At 54.6% G+C, this 19,390-nt stretch overlaps 21 non-coding genes across 21 annotated transcripts; 8 read left to right on the top strand and 13 right to left on the bottom strand.

Annotated features, from left to right (window-relative positions):
• Positions 1–589: 589 nt before the first annotated feature.
• TRNAL-UAA (transfer RNA leucine (anticodon UAA)) lies at positions 590–672 on the top strand. Its single transcript has one exon. It is a non-coding gene; the product is annotated as a tRNA-Leu (tRNA).
• Positions 673–1,599: 927 nt separating this feature from the next.
• TRNAE-CUC (transfer RNA glutamic acid (anticodon CUC)) lies at positions 1,600–1,671 on the bottom strand. The gene has a single exon. It is a non-coding gene; the product is annotated as a tRNA-Glu (tRNA).
• A 340-nt stretch (positions 1,672–2,011) lies between these two features.
• Positions 2,012–2,083, bottom strand: TRNAE-CUC (transfer RNA glutamic acid (anticodon CUC)). Its single transcript has one exon. It is a non-coding gene; the product is annotated as a tRNA-Glu (tRNA).
• Positions 2,084–2,973: 890 nt separating this feature from the next.
• Positions 2,974–3,056, top strand: TRNAL-UAA (transfer RNA leucine (anticodon UAA)). The gene has a single exon. It is a non-coding gene; the product is annotated as a tRNA-Leu (tRNA).
• A 915-nt stretch (positions 3,057–3,971) lies between these two features.
• TRNAE-CUC (transfer RNA glutamic acid (anticodon CUC)) lies at positions 3,972–4,043 on the bottom strand. The gene has a single exon. It is a non-coding gene; the product is annotated as a tRNA-Glu (tRNA).
• A 341-nt stretch (positions 4,044–4,384) lies between these two features.
• TRNAE-CUC (transfer RNA glutamic acid (anticodon CUC)) lies at positions 4,385–4,456 on the bottom strand. The gene has a single exon. It is a non-coding gene; the product is annotated as a tRNA-Glu (tRNA).
• An 894-nt stretch (positions 4,457–5,350) lies between these two features.
• Positions 5,351–5,433, top strand: TRNAL-UAA (transfer RNA leucine (anticodon UAA)). The gene has a single exon. It is a non-coding gene; the product is annotated as a tRNA-Leu (tRNA).
• A 904-nt stretch (positions 5,434–6,337) lies between these two features.
• Positions 6,338–6,409, bottom strand: TRNAE-CUC (transfer RNA glutamic acid (anticodon CUC)). Its single transcript has one exon. It is a non-coding gene; the product is annotated as a tRNA-Glu (tRNA).
• Positions 6,410–7,701: 1,292 nt separating this feature from the next.
• On the top strand, positions 7,702–7,784 carry TRNAL-UAA (transfer RNA leucine (anticodon UAA)). The gene has a single exon. It is a non-coding gene; the product is annotated as a tRNA-Leu (tRNA).
• Positions 7,785–8,699: 915 nt separating this feature from the next.
• On the bottom strand, positions 8,700–8,771 carry TRNAE-CUC (transfer RNA glutamic acid (anticodon CUC)). Its single transcript has one exon. It is a non-coding gene; the product is annotated as a tRNA-Glu (tRNA).
• A 341-nt stretch (positions 8,772–9,112) lies between these two features.
• TRNAE-CUC (transfer RNA glutamic acid (anticodon CUC)) lies at positions 9,113–9,184 on the bottom strand. Its single transcript has one exon. It is a non-coding gene; the product is annotated as a tRNA-Glu (tRNA).
• Positions 9,185–10,078: 894 nt separating this feature from the next.
• TRNAL-UAA (transfer RNA leucine (anticodon UAA)) lies at positions 10,079–10,161 on the top strand. Its single transcript has one exon. It is a non-coding gene; the product is annotated as a tRNA-Leu (tRNA).
• Positions 10,162–11,065: 904 nt separating this feature from the next.
• TRNAE-CUC (transfer RNA glutamic acid (anticodon CUC)) lies at positions 11,066–11,137 on the bottom strand. Its single transcript has one exon. It is a non-coding gene; the product is annotated as a tRNA-Glu (tRNA).
• A 1,292-nt stretch (positions 11,138–12,429) lies between these two features.
• Positions 12,430–12,512, top strand: TRNAL-UAA (transfer RNA leucine (anticodon UAA)). The gene has a single exon. It is a non-coding gene; the product is annotated as a tRNA-Leu (tRNA).
• Positions 12,513–13,816: 1,304 nt separating this feature from the next.
• TRNAE-CUC (transfer RNA glutamic acid (anticodon CUC)) lies at positions 13,817–13,888 on the bottom strand. The gene has a single exon. It is a non-coding gene; the product is annotated as a tRNA-Glu (tRNA).
• Positions 13,889–14,778: 890 nt separating this feature from the next.
• Positions 14,779–14,861, top strand: TRNAL-UAA (transfer RNA leucine (anticodon UAA)). The gene has a single exon. It is a non-coding gene; the product is annotated as a tRNA-Leu (tRNA).
• Positions 14,862–15,765: 904 nt separating this feature from the next.
• TRNAE-CUC (transfer RNA glutamic acid (anticodon CUC)) lies at positions 15,766–15,837 on the bottom strand. Its single transcript has one exon. It is a non-coding gene; the product is annotated as a tRNA-Glu (tRNA).
• A 340-nt stretch (positions 15,838–16,177) lies between these two features.
• TRNAE-CUC (transfer RNA glutamic acid (anticodon CUC)) lies at positions 16,178–16,249 on the bottom strand. Its single transcript has one exon. It is a non-coding gene; the product is annotated as a tRNA-Glu (tRNA).
• Positions 16,250–17,139: 890 nt separating this feature from the next.
• TRNAL-UAA (transfer RNA leucine (anticodon UAA)) lies at positions 17,140–17,222 on the top strand. The gene has a single exon. It is a non-coding gene; the product is annotated as a tRNA-Leu (tRNA).
• Positions 17,223–18,137: 915 nt separating this feature from the next.
• Positions 18,138–18,209, bottom strand: TRNAE-CUC (transfer RNA glutamic acid (anticodon CUC)). Its single transcript has one exon. It is a non-coding gene; the product is annotated as a tRNA-Glu (tRNA).
• Positions 18,210–18,550: 341 nt separating this feature from the next.
• TRNAE-CUC (transfer RNA glutamic acid (anticodon CUC)) lies at positions 18,551–18,622 on the bottom strand. The gene has a single exon. It is a non-coding gene; the product is annotated as a tRNA-Glu (tRNA).
• Between the last annotated feature and the right edge of the window lie 768 nt (positions 18,623–19,390).

Genomic DNA, 19,390 nt, shown 5'->3' with positions numbered 1-19,390 from the left:
TGTGGGTCAGTGCTGAAGCTCCCCCTAGAGGCTGCCGCTGAAGATGCACACTCACAACTAACCCTCCTTAGGAGAACTGCTTCGTGGGAGAGCACGTTTATTAAAAGGCGGCAGGCCATGATTGCCTGCGAGACACAGCAGGGTTACCATGCAGAGTTCAAAGGGGGCTTTGCTTGTACAGCAAGTGCCGGAGGGCAAGAAGGGATGACATAGGAGCTGCCCTTTTTTCGGGCTCGCACACCAAGGCCTGCACCAGCCTTCGAGGCTCAGCCTGCGTCTGGACTGCCCTAGACCACCTTTACTCAAAGCACACACTCTGGTCGGGGACTCGAAGCCAGGCCCGTGGCAGTGAAAGCACCAAATCCTCACCACTAGGCCACCGGGGAAACGACTGCAGCACCCGGGAGGTTTCCGCAACCGTACTTGCAGTCAGCTGGAGGCTATTGTAATGCTGTTAAGTGAGAGACGTTTGCCGCTCGCAAGCCAATTCCATCCAACCTCCTGCAGGGGGCACTCTGGGCTGGTTTTCCACTTGTTCGCCTGCTGCTGAAACAGCAAAGATTCAATTCGAAGCCCTTTGCAGCAGCTCACCAGGATGGCCGAGTGGTTAAGGCGTTGGACTTAAGATCCAATGGACAAGTGTCCGCGTGGGTTCGAGCCCCACTCCTGGTACAGGTTTTTACTCTTCTTACCTAAATGCGGCAGCAGCTTCGCACAAGCCCTTTCCTGCTGTCTGTAGGCAGTGCCCCTACCTCAAAGCCCTGAGGCTTGAGTTCACCTGAAAAGAGCAACAAGGAATCGTTGCCCGTAGACTCTTTTCCTGGAAAACCTTTGCATTTTTGTACCATGTCCCTCGCATCCCAAGCTTAAGCCGCCAAAGTTGGCAGAGCTTGTGCAACCCCGCCAACAGCCCTACCACCCCAAAAGAAAATTGGGCAGGGATTCCCGCCTCCGCTTCCTCACGGCTTCCGAAACGGGCTTCCAAACGGGCTTCCAAACGGGCGATGCCCTGACGGGTCAGCCAGTCACCGTCTAGGCCCGGTACACCCCTGTGAATAATAGAGCGTCCAACCTCAAATCAGGCTACAGGGCCCTTCAGCCCATAGAAGGAGAACCTGTCAACAAACGGGGCGAGGGCAATGCTCGGGCCCCTTGCGAAGCCTTTGCCAAGCTCCAAAGGCTGCACTTTCCCAGCAGACCACAGCTCTGTATGCAAATCAAGCAGCTACGACCCCTCCCTCCCCTGCTTTTCTCCTCCAAACCGGTACGCAACCATTTCTGCAGCCCTCTGCCCCAGGGTCCCGGGCAAGGTCTTGGTCTGATGAGGCTAGGGATGGTGGGCGAGCTCGGCTTTGGCAGGGCGACAGGACTAATATTTTCTCTACAGCTTTGGAAGAAAGAAAGCTTCCTTTTTGGGGCACAGGCCCACTTCTAGCGGCGACAGCTTCCGGTAAGGGACCATGCTGAAAAGATGCTTGGAGTTACCGCCAGGGGAGCCACGCCGCTATTGCCTGTGAGTGAAGCTACATTTGAAAGAAATATTTTTTGAGACGCAGTTGTTTGAATTTCTGTAAAAATGTCATTCAGTAAAAGCCTCTCTTCCCTGACCGGGAATCGAACCCGGGCCGCGGCGGTGAGAGCGCCGAATCCTAACCACTAGACCACCAGGGAGACCGCTGGACAACTCGGGAAGGCCGGGCAGTGGTGTCCGAGTGCACAATGCCTGCAGGTGCCTCAAAGGCCAGTCCATTGGGGGACTGGGAAGAGAGGGGGAGGGCCGAGCAGATAGGTTCTCTCCAGCGGTGAAAAAGGAAGCTGCCTTTTTTGCGTCAAGGGCAGTCTTTCCGCAGCGACAGGAGAATGAATGGGACTCTGCCATAAACACGTTTTGCGTCGCGCTGAGGGCACTTCCTCCATTTTGTGCACGCAAATCTGCATCTGGGAGCAAGATTTCCGGTCGCCAGTTAACTGCATTGCTGTAAATAAAAATGTCAGTTGTTAAAAGAGCTCCTTCCCTGACCGGGAATCGAACCCGGGCCGCGGTGGTGAGAGCGCCGAATCCTAACCACTAGACCACCAGGGACGGTGGGTGCACCCCGTTGCGTGTCGCTCAGATGGTGGCGTCCGAGTCCAAAGGCTGAGGGCCTCTGCTACAATGGGCACCAGTGCCTGCAGGTCTTCGGGGGCCGTTTCTGCTAATAAATAAAGAAATAAAGAAAGAAAGAAAGAAAGAAAGAAAACAAAAACACTTGTGATGGTCTGCGAAAAGGGGAGCTTAGAGATTGAAGACAGCATCACTTTGGGAACGTTTGCGCTTTCACTTCCAAGCGCTGATATTCCTGTCTTGCTCTCCTGAAAGGACAGCCTTCCTCGCTATGAGCTTTTGTGGGTCAGTGCTGAAGCTCCCCCTAGAGGCTGCCGCTGAAGATGCACACTCACAACTAACCCTCCTTAGGAGAACTGCTTCGTGGGAGAGCACGTTTATTAAAAGGCGGCAGGCCATGATTGCCTGCGAGACACAGCAGGGTTACCATGCAGAGTTCAAAGGGGGCTTTGCTTGTACAGCAAGTGCCGGAGGGCAAGAAGGGATGACATAGGAGCTGCCCTTTTTTCGGGCTCGCACACCAAGGCCTGCACCAGCCTTCGAGGCTCAGCCTGCCTCTGGACTGCCCTAGACCACCTTTACTCAAAGCACACACTCTGGTCGGGGACTCGAAGCCAGGCCCGTGGCAGTGAAAGCACCAAATCCTCACCACTAGGCCACCGGGGAAACGACTGCAGCACCCGGGAGGTTTCCGCAACCGTACTTGCAGTCAGCTGGAGGCTATTGTAATGCTGTTAAGTGAGAGACGTTTGCCGCTCGCAAGCCAATTCCATCCAACCTCCTGCAGGGGGCACTCTGGGCTGGTTTTCCACTTGTTCGCCTGCTGCTGAAACAGCAAAGATTCAATTCGAAGCCCTTTGCAGCAGCTCACCAGGATGGCCGAGTGGTTAAGGCGTTGGACTTAAGATCCAATGGACAAGTGTCCGCGTGGGTTCGAGCCCCACTCCTGGTACAGGTTTTTACTCTTCTTACCTAAATGCGGCAGCAGCTTCGCACAAGCCCTTTCCTGCTGTCTGTAGGCAGTGCCCCTACCTCAAAGCCCTGAGGCTTGAGTTCACCTGAAAAGAGCAACAAGGAATTGTTGCCCGTAGACTCTTTTCCTGGAAAACCTTTGCATTTTTGTACCATGTCCCTCGCATCCCAAGCTTAAGCCGCCAAAGTTGGCAGAGCTTGTGCAACCCCGCCAACAGCCCTACCACCCCAAAAGAAAATTGGGCAGGGATTCCCGCCTCCGCTTCCTCACGGCTTCCGAAACGGGCTTCCAAACGGGCGATGCCCTGACGGGTCACCCAGTCACCGTCTAGGCCCGGTACACCCCTGTGAATAATAGAGCGTCCAACCTCAAATCAGGCTACAGGGCCCTTCAGCCCATAGAAGGAGAACCTGTCAACAAACGGGGCGAGGGCAATGCTCGGGCCCCTTGCGAAGCCTTTGCCAAGCTCCAAAGGCTGCACTTTCCCAGCAGACCACAGCTCTGTATGCAAATCAAGCAGCTACGACCCCTCCCTCCCCTGCTTTTCTCCTCCAAACCGGTACGCAACCATTTCTGCAGCCCTCTGCCCCAGGGTCCCGGGCAAGGTCTTGGTCTGATGAGGCTAGGGATGGTGGGCGAGCTCGGCTTTGGCAGGGCGACAGGACTAATATTTTCTCTACAGCTTTGGAAGAAAGAAAGCTTCCTTTTTGGGGCACAGGCCCACTTCTAGCGGCGACAGCTTCCGGTAAGGGACCATGCTGAAAAGATGCTTGGAGTTACCGCCAGGGGAGCCACGCCGCTATTGCCTGTGAGTGAAGCTACATTTGAAAGAAATATTTTTTGAGACGCAGTTGTTTGAATTTCTGTAAAAATGTCATTCAGTAAAAGCCTCTCTTCCCTGACCGGGAATCGAACCCGGGCCGCGGCGGTGAGAGCGCCGAATCCTAACCACTAGACCACCAGGGAGACCGCTGGACAGCTCGGGAAGGCCGGGCAGTGGTGTCCGAGTGCACAATGCCTGCAGGTGCCTCAAAGGCCAGTCCATTGGGGGACTGGGAAGAGAGGGGGAGGGCCGAGCAGATAGGTTCTCTCCAGCGGTGAAAAAGGAAGCTGCCTTTTTTGCGTCAAGGGCAGTCTTTCCGCAGCGACAGGAGAATGAATGGGACTCTGCCATAAACACGTTTTGCGTCGCGCTGAGGGCACTTCCTCCATTTTGTGCACGCAAATCTGCATCTGGGAGCAAGATTTCCGGTCGCCAGTTAACTCCTTTGCATGTAAATAAAAATGTCAGTTGTTAAAAGAGCTCCTTCCCTGACCGGGAATCGAACCCGGGCCGCGGCGGTGAGAGCGCCGAATCCTAACCACTAGACCACCAGGGACGGTGGGTGCACTCCGTTGCGTGTCGCTCAGATGGTGGCGTCCGAGTCCAAAGGCTGAGGGCCTCTGCTACAATGGGCACCAGTGCCTGCAGGTCTTCGGGGGCCGTTTCTGCTAATAAATAAATAAATAAAGAAATAAAGAAAGAAAGAAAGAAAGAAAACAAAAACACTTGTGATGGTCTGCGAAAAGGGGAGCTTAGAGATTGAAGACAGCATCACTTTGGGAACGTTTGCGCTTTCACTTCCAAGCGCTGATATTCCTGTCTTGCTCTCCTGAAAGGACAGCCTTCCTCGCTATGAGCTTTTGTGGGTCAGTGCTGAAGCTCCCCCTAGAGGCTGCCGCTGAAGATGCACACTCACAACTAACCCTCCTTAGGAGAACTGCTTCGTGGGAGAGCACGTTTATTAAAAGGCGGCAGGCCATGATTGCCTGCGAGACACAGCAGGGTTACCATGCAGAGTTCAAAGGGGGCTTTGCTTGTACAGCAAGTGCCGGAGGGCAAGAAGGGATGACATAGGAGCTGCCCTTTTTTCGGGCTCGCACACCAAGGCCTGCACCAGCCTTCGAGGCTCAGCCTGCCTCTGGACTGCCCTAGACCACCTTTACTCAAAGCACACACTCTGGTCGGGGACTCGAAGCCAGGCCCGTGGCAGTGAAAGCACCAAATCCTCACCACTAGGCCACCGGGGAAACGACTGCAGCACCCGGGAGGTTTCCGCAACCGTACTTGCAGTCAGCTGGAGGCTATTGTAATGCTGTTAAGTGAGAGACGTTTGCCGCTCGCAAGCCAATTCCATCCAACCTCCTGCAGGGGGCACTCTGGGCTGGTTTTCCACTTGTTCGCCTGCTGCTGAAACAGCAAAGATTCAATTCGAAGCCCTTTGCAGCAGCTCACCAGGATGGCCGAGTGGTTAAGGCGTTGGACTTAAGATCCAATGGACAAGTGTCTGCGTGGGTTCGAGCCCCACTCCTGGTACAGGTTTTTACTCTTCTTACCTAAATGCGGCAGCAGCTTCGCACAAGCCCTTTCCTGCTGTCTGTAGGCAGTGCCCCTACCTCAAAGCCCTGAGGCTTGAGTTCACCTGAAAAGAGCAACAAGGAATCGTTGCCCGTAGACTCTTTTCCTGGAAAACCTTTGCATTTTTGTACCATGTCCCTCGCATCCCAAGCTTAAGCCGCCAAAGTTGGCAGAGCTTGTGCAACCCCGCCAACAGCCCTACCACCCCAAAAGAAAATTGGGCAGGGATTCCCGCCTCCGCTTCCGAAACGGGCTTCCAAACGGGCGATGCCCTGACGGGTCAGCCAGTCACCGTCTAGGCCCGGTACACCCCTGTGAATAATAGAGCGTCCAACCTCAAATCAGGCTACAGGGCCCTTCAGCCCATAGAAGGAGAACCTGTCAACAAACGGGGCGAGGGCAATGCTCGGGCCCCTTGCGAAGCCTTTGCCAAGCTCCAAAGGCTGCACTTTCCCAGCAGACCACAGCTCTGTATGCAAATCAAGCAGCTACGACCCCTCCCTCCCCTGCTTTTCTCCTCCAAACCGGTACGCAACCATTTCTGCAGCCCTCTGCCCCAGGGTCCCGGGCAAGGTCTTGGTCTGATGAGGCTAGGGATGGTGGGCGAGCTCGGCTTTGGCAGGGCGACAGGACTAATATTTTCTCTACAGCTTTGGAAGAAAGAAAGCTTCCTTTTTGGGGCACAGGCCCACTTCTAGCGGCGACAGCTTCCGGTAAGGGACCATGCTGAAAAGATGCTTGGAGTTACCGCCAGGGGAGCCACGCCGCTATTGCCTGTGAGTGAAGCTACATTTGAAAGAAATATTTTTTGAGACGCAGTTGTTTGAATTTCTGTAAAAATGTCATTCAGTAAAAGCCTCTCTTCCCTGACCGGGAATCGAACCCGGGCCGCGGCGGTGAGAGCGCCGAATCCTAACCACTAGACCACCAGGGAGACCGCTGGACAGCTCGGGAAGGCCGGGCAGTGGTGTCCGAGTGCACAATGCCTGCAGGTGCCTCAAAGGCCAGTCCATTGGGGGACTGGGAAGAGAGGGGGAGGGCCGAGCAGATAGGTTCTCTCCAGCGGTGAAAAAGGAAGCTGCCTTTTTTGCGTCAAGGGCAGTCTTTCCGCAGCGACAGGAGAATGAATGGGACTCTGCCATAAACACGTTTTGCGTCGCGCTGAGGGCACTTCCTCCATTTTGTGCACGCAAATCTGCATCTGGGAGCAAGATTTCCGGTCGCCAGTTAACTGCATTGCTGTAAATAAAAATGTCAGTTGTTAAAAGAGCTCCTTCCCTGACCGGGAATCGAACCCGGGCCGCGGAATCCTAACCACTAGACCACCAGGGACGGTGGGTGCACCCCGTTGCGTGTCGCTCAGATGGTGGCGTCCGAGTCCAAAGGCTGAGGGCCTCTGCTACAATGGGCACCAGTGCCTGCAGGTCTTCGGGGGCCGTTTCTGCTAATAAATAAATAAATAAAGAAATAAAGAAAGAAAGAAAGAAAGAAAACAAAAACACTTGTGATGGTCTGCGAAAAGGGGAGCTTAGAGATTGAAGACAGCATCACTTTGGGAACGTTTGCGCTTTCACTTCCAAGCGCTGATATTCCTGTCTTGCTCTCCTGAAAGGACAGCCTTCCTCGCTATGAGCTTTTGTGGGTCAGTGCTGAAGCTCCCCCTAGAGGCTGCCGCTGAAGATGCACACTCACAACTAACCCTCCTTAGGAGAACTGCTTCGTGGGAGAGCACGTTTATTAAAAGGCGGCAGGCCATGATTGCCTGCGAGACACAGCAGGGTTACCATGCAGAGTTCAAAGGGGGCTTTGCTTGTACAGCAAGTGCCGGAGGGCAAGAAGGGATGACATAGGAGCTGCCCTTTTTTCGGGCTCGCACACCAAGGCCTGCACCAGCCTTCGAGGCTCAGCCTGCCTCTGGACTGCCCTAGACCACCTTTACTCAAAGCACACACTCTGGTCGGGGACTCGAAGCCAGGCCCGTGGCAGTGAAAGCACCAAATCCTCACCACTAGGCCACCGGGGAAACGACTGCAGCACCCGGGAGGTTTCCGCAACCGTACTTGCAGTCAGCTGGAGGCTATTGTAATGCTGTTAAGTGAGAGACGTTTGCCGCTCGCAAGCCAATTCCATCCAACCTCCTGCAGGGGGCACTCTGGGCTGGTTTTCCACTTGTTCGCCTGCTGCTGAAACAGCAAAGATTCAATTCGAAGCCCTTTGCAGCAGCTCACCAGGATGGCCGAGTGGTTAAGGCGTTGGACTTAAGATCCAATGGACAAGTGTCTGCGTGGGTTCGAGCCCCACTCCTGGTACAGGTTTTTACTCTTCTTACCTAAATGCGGCAGCAGCTTCGCACAAGCCCTTTCCTGCTGTCTGTAGGCAGTGCCCCTACCTCAAAGCCCTGAGGCTTGAGTTCACCTGAAAAGAGCAACAAGGAATTGTTGCCCGTAGACTCTTTTCCTGGAAAACCTTTGCATTTTTGTACCATGTCCCTCGCATCCCAAGCTTAAGCCGCCAAAGTTGGCAGAGCTTGTGCAACCCCGCCAACAGCCCTACCACCCCAAAAGAAAATTGGGCAGGGATTCCCGCCTCCGCTTCCTCACGGCTTCCGAAACGGGCTTCCAAACGGGCGATGCCCTGACGGGTCACCCAGTCACCGTCTAGGCCCGGTACACCCCTGTGAATAATAGAGCGTCCAACCTCAAATCAGGCTACAGGGCCCTTCAGCCCATAGAAGGAGAACCTGTCAACAAACGGGGCGAGGGCAATGCTCGGGCCCCTTGCGAAGCCTTTGCCAAGCTCCAAAGGCTGCACTTTCCCAGCAGACCACAGCTCTGTATGCAAATCAAGCAGCTACGACCCCTCCCTCCCCTGCTTTTCTCCTCCAAACCGGTACGCAACCATTTCTGCAGCCCTCTGCCCCAGGGTCCCGGGCAAGGTCTTGGTCTGATGAGGCTAGGGATGGTGGGCGAGCTCGGCTTTGGCAGGGCGACAGGACTAATATTTTCTCTACAGCTTTGGAAGAAAGAAAGCTTCCTTTTTGGGGCACAGGCCCACTTCTAGCGGCGACAGCTTCCGGTAAGGGACCATGCTGAAAAGATGCTTGGAGTTACCGCCAGGGGAGCCACGCCGCTATTGCCTGTGAGTGAAGCTACATTTGAAAGAAATATTTTTTGAGACGCAGTTGTTTGAATTTCTGTAAAAATGTCATTCAGTAAAAGCCTCTCTTCCCTGACCGGGAATCGAACCCGGGCCGCGGCGGTGAGAGCGCCGAATCCTAACCACTAGACCACCAGGGAGACCGCTGGACAGCTCGGGAAGGCCGGGCAGTGGTGTCCGAGTGCACAATGCCTGCAGGTGCCTCAAAGGCCAGTCCATTGGGGGACTGGGAAGAGAGGGGGAGGGCCGAGCAGATAGGTTCTCTCCAGCGGTGAAAAAGGAAGCTGCCTTTTTTGCGTCAAGGGCAGTCTTTCCGCAGCGACAGGAGAATGAATGGGACTCTGCCATAAACACGTTTTGCGTCGCGCTGAGGGCACTTCCTCCATTTTGTGCACGCAAATCTGCATCTGGGAGCAAGATTTCCGGTCGCCAGTTAACTCCTTTGCATGTAAATAAAAATGTCAGTTGTTAAAAGAGCTCCTTCCCTGACCGGGAATCGAACCCGGGCCGCGGCGGTGAGAGCGCCGAATCCTAACCACTAGACCACCAGGGACGGTGGGTGCACTCCGTTGCGTGTCGCTCAGATGGTGGCGTCCGAGTCCAAAGGCTGAGGGCCTCTGCTACAATGGGCACCAGTGCCTGCAGGTCTTCGGGGGCCGTTTCTGCTAATAAATAAATAAATAAAGAAATAAAGAAAGAAAGAAAGAAAGAAAACAAAAACACTTGTGATGGTCTGCGAAAAGGGGAGCTTAGAGATTGAAGACAGCATCACTTTGGGAACGTTTGCGCTTTCACTTCCAAGCGCTGATATTCCTGTCTTGCTCTCCTGAAAGGACAGCCTTCCTCGCTATGAGCTTTTGTGGGTCAGTGCTGAAGCTCCCCCTAGAGGCTGCCGCTGAAGATGCACACTCACAACTAACCCTCCTTAGGAGAACTGCTTCGTGGGAGAGCACGTTTATTAAAAGGCGGCAGGCCATGATTGCCTGCGAGACACAGCAGGGTTACCATGCAGAGTTCAAAGGGGGCTTTGCTTGTACAGCAAGTGCCGGAGGGCAAGAAGGGATGACATAGGAGCTGCCCTTTTTTCGGGCTCGCACACCAAGGCCTGCACCAGCCTTCGAGGCTCAGCCTGCCTCTGGACTGCCCTAGACCACCTTTACTCAAAGCACACACTCTGGTCGGGGACTCGAAGCCAGGCCCGTGGCAGTGAAAGCACCAAATCCTCACCACTAGGCCACCGGGGAAACGACTGCAGCACCCGGGAGGTTTCCGCAACCGTACTTGCAGTCAGCTGGAGGCTATTGTAATGCTGTTAAGTGAGAGACGTTTGCCGCTCGCAAGCCAATTCCATCCAACCTCCTGCAGGGGGCACTCTGGGCTGGTTTTCCACTTGTTCGCCTGCTGCTGAAACAGCAAAGATTCAATTCGAAGCCCTTTGCAGCAGCTCACCAGGATGGCCGAGTGGTTAAGGCGTTGGACTTAAGATCCAATGGACAAGTGTCTGCGTGGGTTCGAGCCCCACTCCTGGTACAGGTTTTTACTCTTCTTACCTAAATGCGGCAGCAGCTTCGCACAAGCCCTTTCCTGCTGTCTGTAGGCAGTGCCCCTACCTCAAAGCCCTGAGGCTTGAGTTCACCTGAAAAGAGCAACAAGGAATCGTTGCCCGTAGACTCTTTTCCTGGAAAACCTTTGCATTTTTGTACCATGTCCCTCGCATCCCAAGCTTAAGCCGCCAAAGTTGGCAGAGCTTGTGCAACCCCGCCAACAGCCCTACCACCCCAAAAGAAAATTGGGCAGGGATTCCCGCCTCCGCTTCCGAAACGGGCTTCCAAACGGGCGATGCCCTGACGGGTCAGCCAGTCACCGTCTAGGCCCGGTACACCCCTGTGAATAATAGAGCGTCCAACCTCAAATCAGGCTACAGGGCCCTTCAGCCCATAGAAGGAGAACCTGTCAACAAACGGGGCGAGGGCAATGCTCGGGCCCCTTGCGAAGCCTTTGCCAAGCTCCAAAGGCTGCACTTTCCCAGCAGACCACAGCTCTGTATGCAAATCAAGCAGCTACGACCCCTCCCTCCCCTGCTTTTCTCCTCCAAACCGGTACGCAACCATTTCTGCAGCCCTCTGCCCCAGGGTCCCGGGCAAGGTCTTGGTCTGATGAGGCTAGGGATGGTGGGCGAGCTCGGCTTTGGCAGGGCGACAGGACTAATATTTTCTCTACAGCTTTGGAAGAAAGAAAGCTTCCTTTTTGGGGCACAGGCCCACTTCTAGCGGCGACAGCTTCCGGTAAGGGACCATGCTGAAAAGATGCTTGGAGTTACCGCCAGGGGAGCCACGCCGCTATTGCCTGTGAGTGAAGCTACATTTGAAAGAAATATTTTTTGAGACGCAGTTGTTTGAATTTCTGTAAAAATGTCATTCAGTAAAAGCCTCTCTTCCCTGACCGGGAATCGAACCCGGGCCGCGGCGGTGAGAGCGCCGAATCCTAACCACTAGACCACCAGGGAGACCGCTGGACAGCTCGGGAAGGCCGGGCAGTGGTGTCCGAGTGCACAATGCCTGCAGGTGCCTCAAAGGCCAGTCCATTGGGGGACTGGGAAGAGAGGGGGAGGGCCGAGCAGATAGGTTCTCTCCAGCGGTGAAAAAGGAAGCTGCCTTTTTTGCGTCAAGGGCAGTCTTTCCGCAGCGACAGGAGAATGAATGGGACTCTGCCATAAACACGTTTTGCGTCGCGCTGAGGGCACTTCCTCCATTTTGTGCACGCAAATCTGCATCTGGGAGCAAGATTTCCGGTCGCCAGTTAACTGCATTGCTGTAAATAAAAATGTCAGTTGTTAAAAGAGCTCCTTCCCTGACCGGGAATCGAACCCGGGCCGCGGAATCCTAACCACTAGACCACCAGGGACGGTGGGTGCACCCCGTTGCGTGTCGCTCAGATGGTGGCGTCCGAGTCCAAAGGCTGAGGGCCTCTGCTACAATGGGCACCAGTGCCTGCAGGTCTTCGGGGGCCGTTTCTGCTAATAAATAAATAAATAAAGAAATAAAGAAAGAAAGAAAGAAAGAAAACAAAAACACTTGTGATGGTCTGCGAAAAGGGGAGCTTAGAGATTGAAGACAGCATCACTTTGGGAACGTTTGCGCTTTCACTTCCAAGCGCTGATATTCCTGTCTTGCTCTCCTGAAAGGACAGCCTTCCTCGCTATGAGCTTTTGTGGGTCAGTGCTGAAGCTCCCCCTAGAGGCTGCCGCTGAAGATGCACACTCACAACTAACCCTCCTTAGGAGAACTGCTTCGTGGGAGAGCACGTTTATTAAAAGGCGGCAGGCCATGATTGCCTGCGAGACACAGCAGGGTTACCATGCAGAGTTCAAAGGGGGCTTTGCTTGTACAGCAAGTGCCGGAGGGCAAGAAGGGATGACATAGGAGCTGCCCTTTTTTCGGGCTCGCACACCAAGGCCTGCACCAGCCTTCGAGGCTCAGCCTGCCTCTGGACTGCCCTAGACCACCTTTACTCAAAGCACACACTCTGGTCGGGGACTCGAAGCCAGGCCCGTGGCAGTGAAAGCACCAAATCCTCACCACTAGGCCACCGGGGAAACGACTGCAGCACCCGGGAGGTTTCCGCAACCGTACTTGCAGTCAGCTGGAGGCTATTGTAATGCTGTTAAGTGAGAGACGTTTGCCGCTCGCAAGCCAATTCCATCCAACCTCCTGCAGGGGGCACTCTGGGCTGGTTTTCCACTTGTTCGCCTGCTGCTGAAACAGCAAAGATTCAATTCGAAGCCCTTTGCAGCAGCTCACCAGGATGGCCGAGTGGTTAAGGCGTTGGACTTAAGATCCAATGGACAAGTGTCTGCGTGGGTTCGAGCCCCACTCCTGGTACAGGTTTTTACTCTTCTTACCTAAATGCGGCAGCAGCTTCGCACAAGCCCTTTCCTGCTGTCTGTAGGCAGTGCCCCTACCTCAAAGCCCTGAGGCTTGAGTTCACCTGAAAAGAGCAACAAGGAATCGTTGCCCGTAGACTCTTTTCCTGGAAAACCTTTGCATTTTTGTACCATGTCCCTCGCATCCCAAGCTTAAGCCGCCAAAGTTGGCAGAGCTTGTGCAACCCCGCCAACAGCCCTACCACCCCAAAAGAAAATTGGGCAGGGATTCCCGCCTCCGCTTCCGAAACGGGCTTCCAAACGGGCGATGCCCTGACGGGTCAGCCAGTCACCGTCTAGGCCCGGTACACCCCTGTGAATAATAGAGCGTCCAACCTCAAATCAGGCTACAGGGCCCTTCAGCCCATAGAAGGAGAACCTGTCAACAAACGGGGCGAGGGCAATGCTCGGGCCCCTTGCGAAGCCTTTGCCAAGCTCCAAAGGCTGCACTTTCCCAGCAGACCACAGCTCTGTATGCAAATCAAGCAGCTACGACCCCTCCCTCCCCTGCTTTTCTCCTCCAAACCGGTACGCAACCATTTCTGCAGCCCTCTGCCCCAGGGTCCCGGGCAAGGTCTTGGTCTGATGAGGCTAGGGATGGTGGGCGAGCTCGGCTTTGGCAGGGCGACAGGACTAATATTTTCTCTACAGCTTTGGAAGAAAGAAAGCTTCCTTTTTGGGGCACAGGCCCACTTCTAGCGGCGACAGCTTCCGGTAAGGGACCATGCTGAAAAGATGCTTGGAGTTACCGCCAGGGGAGCCACGCCGCTATTGCCTGTGAGTGAAGCTACATTTGAAAGAAATATTTTTTGAGACGCAGTTGTTTGAATTTCTGTAAAAATGTCATTCAGTAAAAGCCTCTCTTCCCTGACCGGGAATCGAACCCGGGCCGCGCCGAATCCTAACCACTAGACCACCAGGGAGACCGCTGGACAACTCGGGAAGGCCGGGCAGTGGTGTCCGAGTGCACAATGCCTGCAGGTGCCTCAAAGGCCAGTCCATTGGGGGACTGGGAAGAGAGGGGGAGGGCCGAGCAGATAGGTTCTCTCCAGCGGTGAAAAAGGAAGCTGCCTTTTTTGCGTCAAGGGCAGTCTTTCCGCAGCGACAGGAGAATGAATGGGACTCTGCCATAAACACGTTTTGCGTCGCGCTGAGGGCACTTCCTCCATTTTGTGCACGCAAATCTGCATCTGGGAGCAAGATTTCCGGTCGCCAGTTAACTGCATTGCTGTAAATAAAAATGTCAGTTGTTAAAAGAGCTCCTTCCCTGACCGGGAATCGAACCCAGGCCGCGGCGGTGAGAGCGCCGAATCCTAACCACTAGACCACCAGGGACGGTGGGTGCACCCCGTTGCGTGTCGCTCAGATGGTGGCGTCCGAGTCCAAAGGCTGAGGGCCTCTGCTACAATGGGCACCAGTGCCTGCAGGTCTTCGGGGGCCGTTTCTGCTAATAAATAAAGAAATAAAGAAAGAAAGAAAGAAAGAAAGAAAACAAAAACACTTGTGATGGTCTGCGAAAAGGGGAGCTTAGAGATTGAAGACAGCATCACTTTGGGAACGTTTGCGCTTTCACTTCCAAGCGCTGATATTCCTGTCTTGCTCTCCTGAAAGGACAGCCTTCCTCGCTATGAGCTTTTGTGGGTCAGTGCTGAAGCTCCCCCTAGAGGCTGCCGCTGAAGATGCACACTCACAACTAACCCTCCTTAGGAGAACTGCTTCGTGGGAGAGCACGTTTATTAAAAGGCGGCAGGCCATGATTGCCTGCGAGACACAGCAGGGTTACCATGCAGAGTTCAAAGGGGGCTTTGCTTGTACAGCAAGTGCCGGAGGGCAAGAAGGGATGACATAGGAGCTGCCCTTTTTTCGGGCTCGCACACCAAGGCCTGCACCAGCCTTCGAGGCTCAGCCTGCCTCTGGACTGCCCTAGACCACCTTTACTCAAAGCACACACTCTGGTCGGGGACTCGAAGCCAGGCCCGTGGCAGTGAAAGCACCAAATCCTCACCACTAGGCCACCGGGGAAACGACTGCAGCACCCGGGAGGTTTCCGCAACCGTACTTGCAGTCAGCTGGAGGCTATTGTAATGCTGTTAAGTGAGAGACGTTTGCCGCTCGCAAGCCAATTCCATCCAACCTCCTGCAGGGGGCACTCTGGGCTGGTTTTCCACTTGTTCGCCTGCTGCTGAAACAGCAAAGATTCAATTCGAAGCCCTTTGCAGCAGCTCACCAGGATGGCCGAGTGGTTAAGGCGTTGGACTTAAGATCCAATGGACAAGTGTCCGCGTGGGTTCGAGCCCCACTCCTGGTACAGGTTTTTACTCTTCTTACCTAAATGCGGCAGCAGCTTCGCACAAGCCCTTTCCTGCTGTCTGTAGGCAGTGCCCCTACCTCAAAGCCCTGAGGCTTGAGTTCACCTGAAAAGAGCAACAAGGAATCGTTGCCCGTAGACTCTTTTCCTGGAAAACCTTTGCATTTTTGTACCATGTCCCTCGCATCCCAAGCTTAAGCCGCCAAAGTTGGCAGAGCTTGTGCAACCCCGCCAACAGCCCTACCACCCCAAAAGAAAATTGGGCAGGGATTCCCGCCTCCGCTTCCGAAACGGGCTTCCAAACGGGCGATGCCCTGACGGGTCAGCCAGTCACCGTCTAGGCCCGGTACACCCCTGTGAATAATAGAGCGTCCAACCTCAAATCAGGCTACAGGGCCCTTCAGCCCATAGAAGGAGAACCTGTCAACAAACGGGGCGAGGGCAATGCTCGGGCCCCTTGCGAAGCCTTTGCCAAGCTCCAAAGGCTGCACTTTCCCAGCAGACCACAGCTCTGTATGCAAATCAAGCAGCTACGACCCCTCCCTCCCCTGCTTTTCTCCTCCAAACCGGTACGCAACCATTTCTGCAGCCCTCTGCCCCAGGGTCCCGGGCAAGGTCTTGGTCTGATGAGGCTAGGGATGGTGGGCGAGCTCGGCTTTGGCAGGGCGACAGGACTAATATTTTCTCTACAGCTTTGGAAGAAAGAAAGCTTCCTTTTTGGGGCACAGGCCCACTTCTAGCGGCGACAGCTTCCGGTAAGGGACCATGCTGAAAAGATGCTTGGAGTTACCGCCAGGGGAGCCACGCCGCTATTGCCTGTGAGTGAAGCTACATTTGAAAGAAATATTTTTTGAGACGCAGTTGTTTGAATTTCTGTAAAAATGTCATTCAGTAAAAGCCTCTCTTCCCTGACCGGGAATCGAACCCGGGCCGCGGCGGTGAGAGCGCCGAATCCTAACCACTAGACCACCAGGGAGACCGCTGGACAACTCGGGAAGGCCGGGCAGTGGTGTCCGAGTGCACAATGCCTGCAGGTGCCTCAAAGGCCAGTCCATTGGGGGACTGGGAAGAGAGGGGGAGGGCCGAGCAGATAGGTTCTCTCCAGCGGTGAAAAAGGAAGCTGCCTTTTTTGCGTCAAGGGCAGTCTTTCCGCAGCGACAGGAGAATGAATGGGACTCTGCCATAAACACGTTTTGCGTCGCGCTGAGGGCACTTCCTCCATTTTGTGCACGCAAATCTGCATCTGGGAGCAAGATTTCCGGTCGCCAGTTAACTGCATTGCTGTAAATAAAAATGTCAGTTGTTAAAAGAGCTCCTTCCCTGACCGGGAATCGAACCCGGGCCGCGGTGGTGAGAGCGCCGAATCCTAACCACTAGACCACCAGGGACGGTGGGTGCACCCCGTTGCGTGTCGCTCAGATGGTGGCGTCCGAGTCCAAAGGCTGAGGGCCTCTGCTACAATGGGCACCAGTGCCTGCAGGTCTTCGGGGGCCGTTTCTGCTAATAAATAAAGAAATAAAGAAAGAAAGAAAGAAAGAAAGAAAACAAAAACACTTGTGATGGTCTGCGAAAAGGGGAGCTTAGAGATTGAAGACAGCATCACTTTGGGAACGTTTGCGCTTTCACTTCCAAGCGCTGATATTCCTGTCTTGCTCTCCTGAAAGGACAGCCTTCCTCGCTATGAGCTTTTGTGGGTCAGTGCTGAAGCTCCCCCTAGAGGCTGCCGCTGAAGATGCACACTCACAACTAACCCTCCTTAGGAGAACTGCTTCGTGGGAGAGCACGTTTATTAAAAGGCGGCAGGCCATGATTGCCTGCGAGACACAGCAGGGTTACCATGCAGAGTTCAAAGGGGGCTTTGCTTGTACAGCAAGTGCCGGAGGGCAAGAAGGGATGACATAGGAGCTGCCCTTTTTTCGGGCTCGCACACCAAGGCCTGCACCAGCCTTCGAGGCTCAGCCTGCCTCTGGACTGCCCTAGACCACCTTTACTCAAAGCACACACTCTGGTCGGGGACTCGAAGCCAGGCCCGTGGCAGTGAAAGCACCAAATCCTCACCACTAGGCCACCGGGGAAACGACTGCAGCACCCGGGAGGTTTCCGCAACCGTACTTGCAGTCAGCTGGAGGCTATTGTAATGCTGTTAAGTGAGAGACGTTTGCCGCTCGCAAGCCAATTCCATCCAACCTCCTGCAGGGGGCACTCTGGGCTGGTTTTCCACTTGTTCGCCTGCTGCTGAAACAGCAAAGATTCAATTCGAAGCCCTTTGCAGCAGCTCACCAGGATGGCCGAGTGGTTAAGGCGTTGGACTTAAGATCCAATGGACAAGTGTCCGCGTGGGTTCGAGCCCCACTCCTGGTACAGGTTTTTACTCTTCTTACCTAAATGCGGCAGCAGCTTCGCACAAGCCCTTTCCTGCTGTCTGTAGGCAGTGCCCCTACCTCAAAGCCCTGAGGCTTGAGTTCACCTGAAAAGAGCAACAAGGAATTGTTGCCCGTAGACTCTTTTCCTGGAAAACCTTTGCATTTTTGTACCATGTCCCTCGCATCCCAAGCTTAAGCCGCCAAAGTTGGCAGAGCTTGTGCAACCCCGCCAACAGCCCTACCACCCCAAAAGAAAATTGGGCAGGGATTCCCGCCTCCGCTTCCTCACGGCTTCCGAAACGGGCTTCCAAACGGGCGATGCCCTGACGGGTCACCCAGTCACCGTCTAGGCCCGGTACACCCCTGTGAATAATAGAGCGTCCAACCTCAAATCAGGCTACAGGGCCCTTCAGCCCATAGAAGGAGAACCTGTCAACAAACGGGGCGAGGGCAATGCTCGGGCCCCTTGCGAAGCCTTTGCCAAGCTCCAAAGGCTGCACTTTCCCAGCAGACCACAGCTCTGTATGCAAATCAAGCAGCTACGACCCCTCCCTCCCCTGCTTTTCTCCTCCAAACCGGTACGCAACCATTTCTGCAGCCCTCTGCCCCAGGGTCCCGGGCAAGGTCTTGGTCTGATGAGGCTAGGGATGGTGGGCGAGCTCGGCTTTGGCAGGGCGACAGGACTAATATTTTCTCTACAGCTTTGGAAGAAAGAAAGCTTCCTTTTTGGGGCACAGGCCCACTTCTAGCGGCGACAGCTTCCGGTAAGGGACCATGCTGAAAAGATGCTTGGAGTTACCGCCAGGGGAGCCACGCCGCTATTGCCTGTGAGTGAAGCTACATTTGAAAGAAATATTTTTTGAGACGCAGTTGTTTGAATTTCTGTAAAAATGTCATTCAGTAAAAGCCTCTCTTCCCTGACCGGGAATCGAACCCGGGCCGCGGCGGTGAGAGCGCCGAATCCTAACCACTAGACCACCAGGGAGACCGCTGGACAGCTCGGGAAGGCCGGGCAGTGGTGTCCGAGTGCACAATGCCTGCAGGTGCCTCAAAGGCCAGTCCATTGGGGGACTGGGAAGAGAGGGGGAGGGCCGAGCAGATAGGTTCTCTCCAGCGGTGAAAAAGGAAGCTGCCTTTTTTGCGTCAAGGGCAGTCTTTCCGCAGCGACAGGAGAATGAATGGGACTCTGCCATAAACACGTTTTGCGTCGCGCTGAGGGCACTTCCTCCATTTTGTGCACGCAAATCTGCATCTGGGAGCAAGATTTCCGGTCGCCAGTTAACTCCTTTGCATGTAAATAAAAATGTCAGTTGTTAAAAGAGCTCCTTCCCTGACCGGGAATCGAACCCGGGCCGCGGCGGTGAGAGCGCCGAATCCTAACCACTAGACCACCAGGGACGGTGGGTGCACTCCGTTGCGTGTCGCTCAGATGGTGGCGTCCGAGTCCAAAGGCTGAGGGCCTCTGCTACAATGGGCACCAGTGCCTGCAGGTCTTCGGGGGCCGTTTCTGCTAATAAATAAATAAATAAAGAAATAAAGAAAGAAAGAAAGAAAGAAAACAAAAACACTTGTGATGGTCTGCGAAAAGGGGAGCTTAGAGATTGAAGACAGCATCACTTTGGGAACGTTTGCGCTTTCACTTCCAAGCGCTGATATTCCTGTCTTGCTCTCCTGAAAGGACAGCCTTCCTCGCTATGAGCTTTTGTGGGTCAGTGCTGAAGCTCCCCCTAGAGGCTGCCGCTGAAGATGCACACTCACAACTAACCCTCCTTAGGAGAACTGCTTCGTGGGAGAGCACGTTTATTAAAAGGCGGCAGGCCATGATTGCCTGCGAGACACAGCAGGGTTACCATGCAGAGTTCAAAGGGGGCTTTGCTTGTACAGCAAGTGCCGGAGGGCAAGAAGGGATGACATAGGAGCTGCCCTTTTTTCGGGCTCGCACACCAAGGCCTGCACCAGCCTTCGAGGCTCAGCCTGCCTCTGGACTGCCCTAGACCACCTTTACTCAAAGCACACACTCTGGTCGGGGACTCGAAGCCAGGCCCGTGGCAGTGAAAGCACCAAATCCTCACCACTAGGCCACCGGGGAAACGACTGCAGCACCCGGGAGGTTTCCGCAACCGTACTTGCAGTCAGCTGGAGGCTATTGTAATGCTGTTAAGTGAG

Source organism: Ambystoma mexicanum, chromosome 5p (assembly GCF_040938575.1).
Source record: "Ambystoma mexicanum isolate Mex_15411 chromosome 5p, UKY_AmexF1_1, whole genome shotgun sequence".
In the NCBI taxonomy this organism is placed as follows: domain Eukaryota; kingdom Metazoa; phylum Chordata; class Amphibia; order Caudata; family Ambystomatidae; genus Ambystoma; species Ambystoma mexicanum.
The sequence above is the reverse complement of the archived record's forward strand: the minus strand, read 5'-3'. Positions and strand labels throughout refer to the sequence as shown.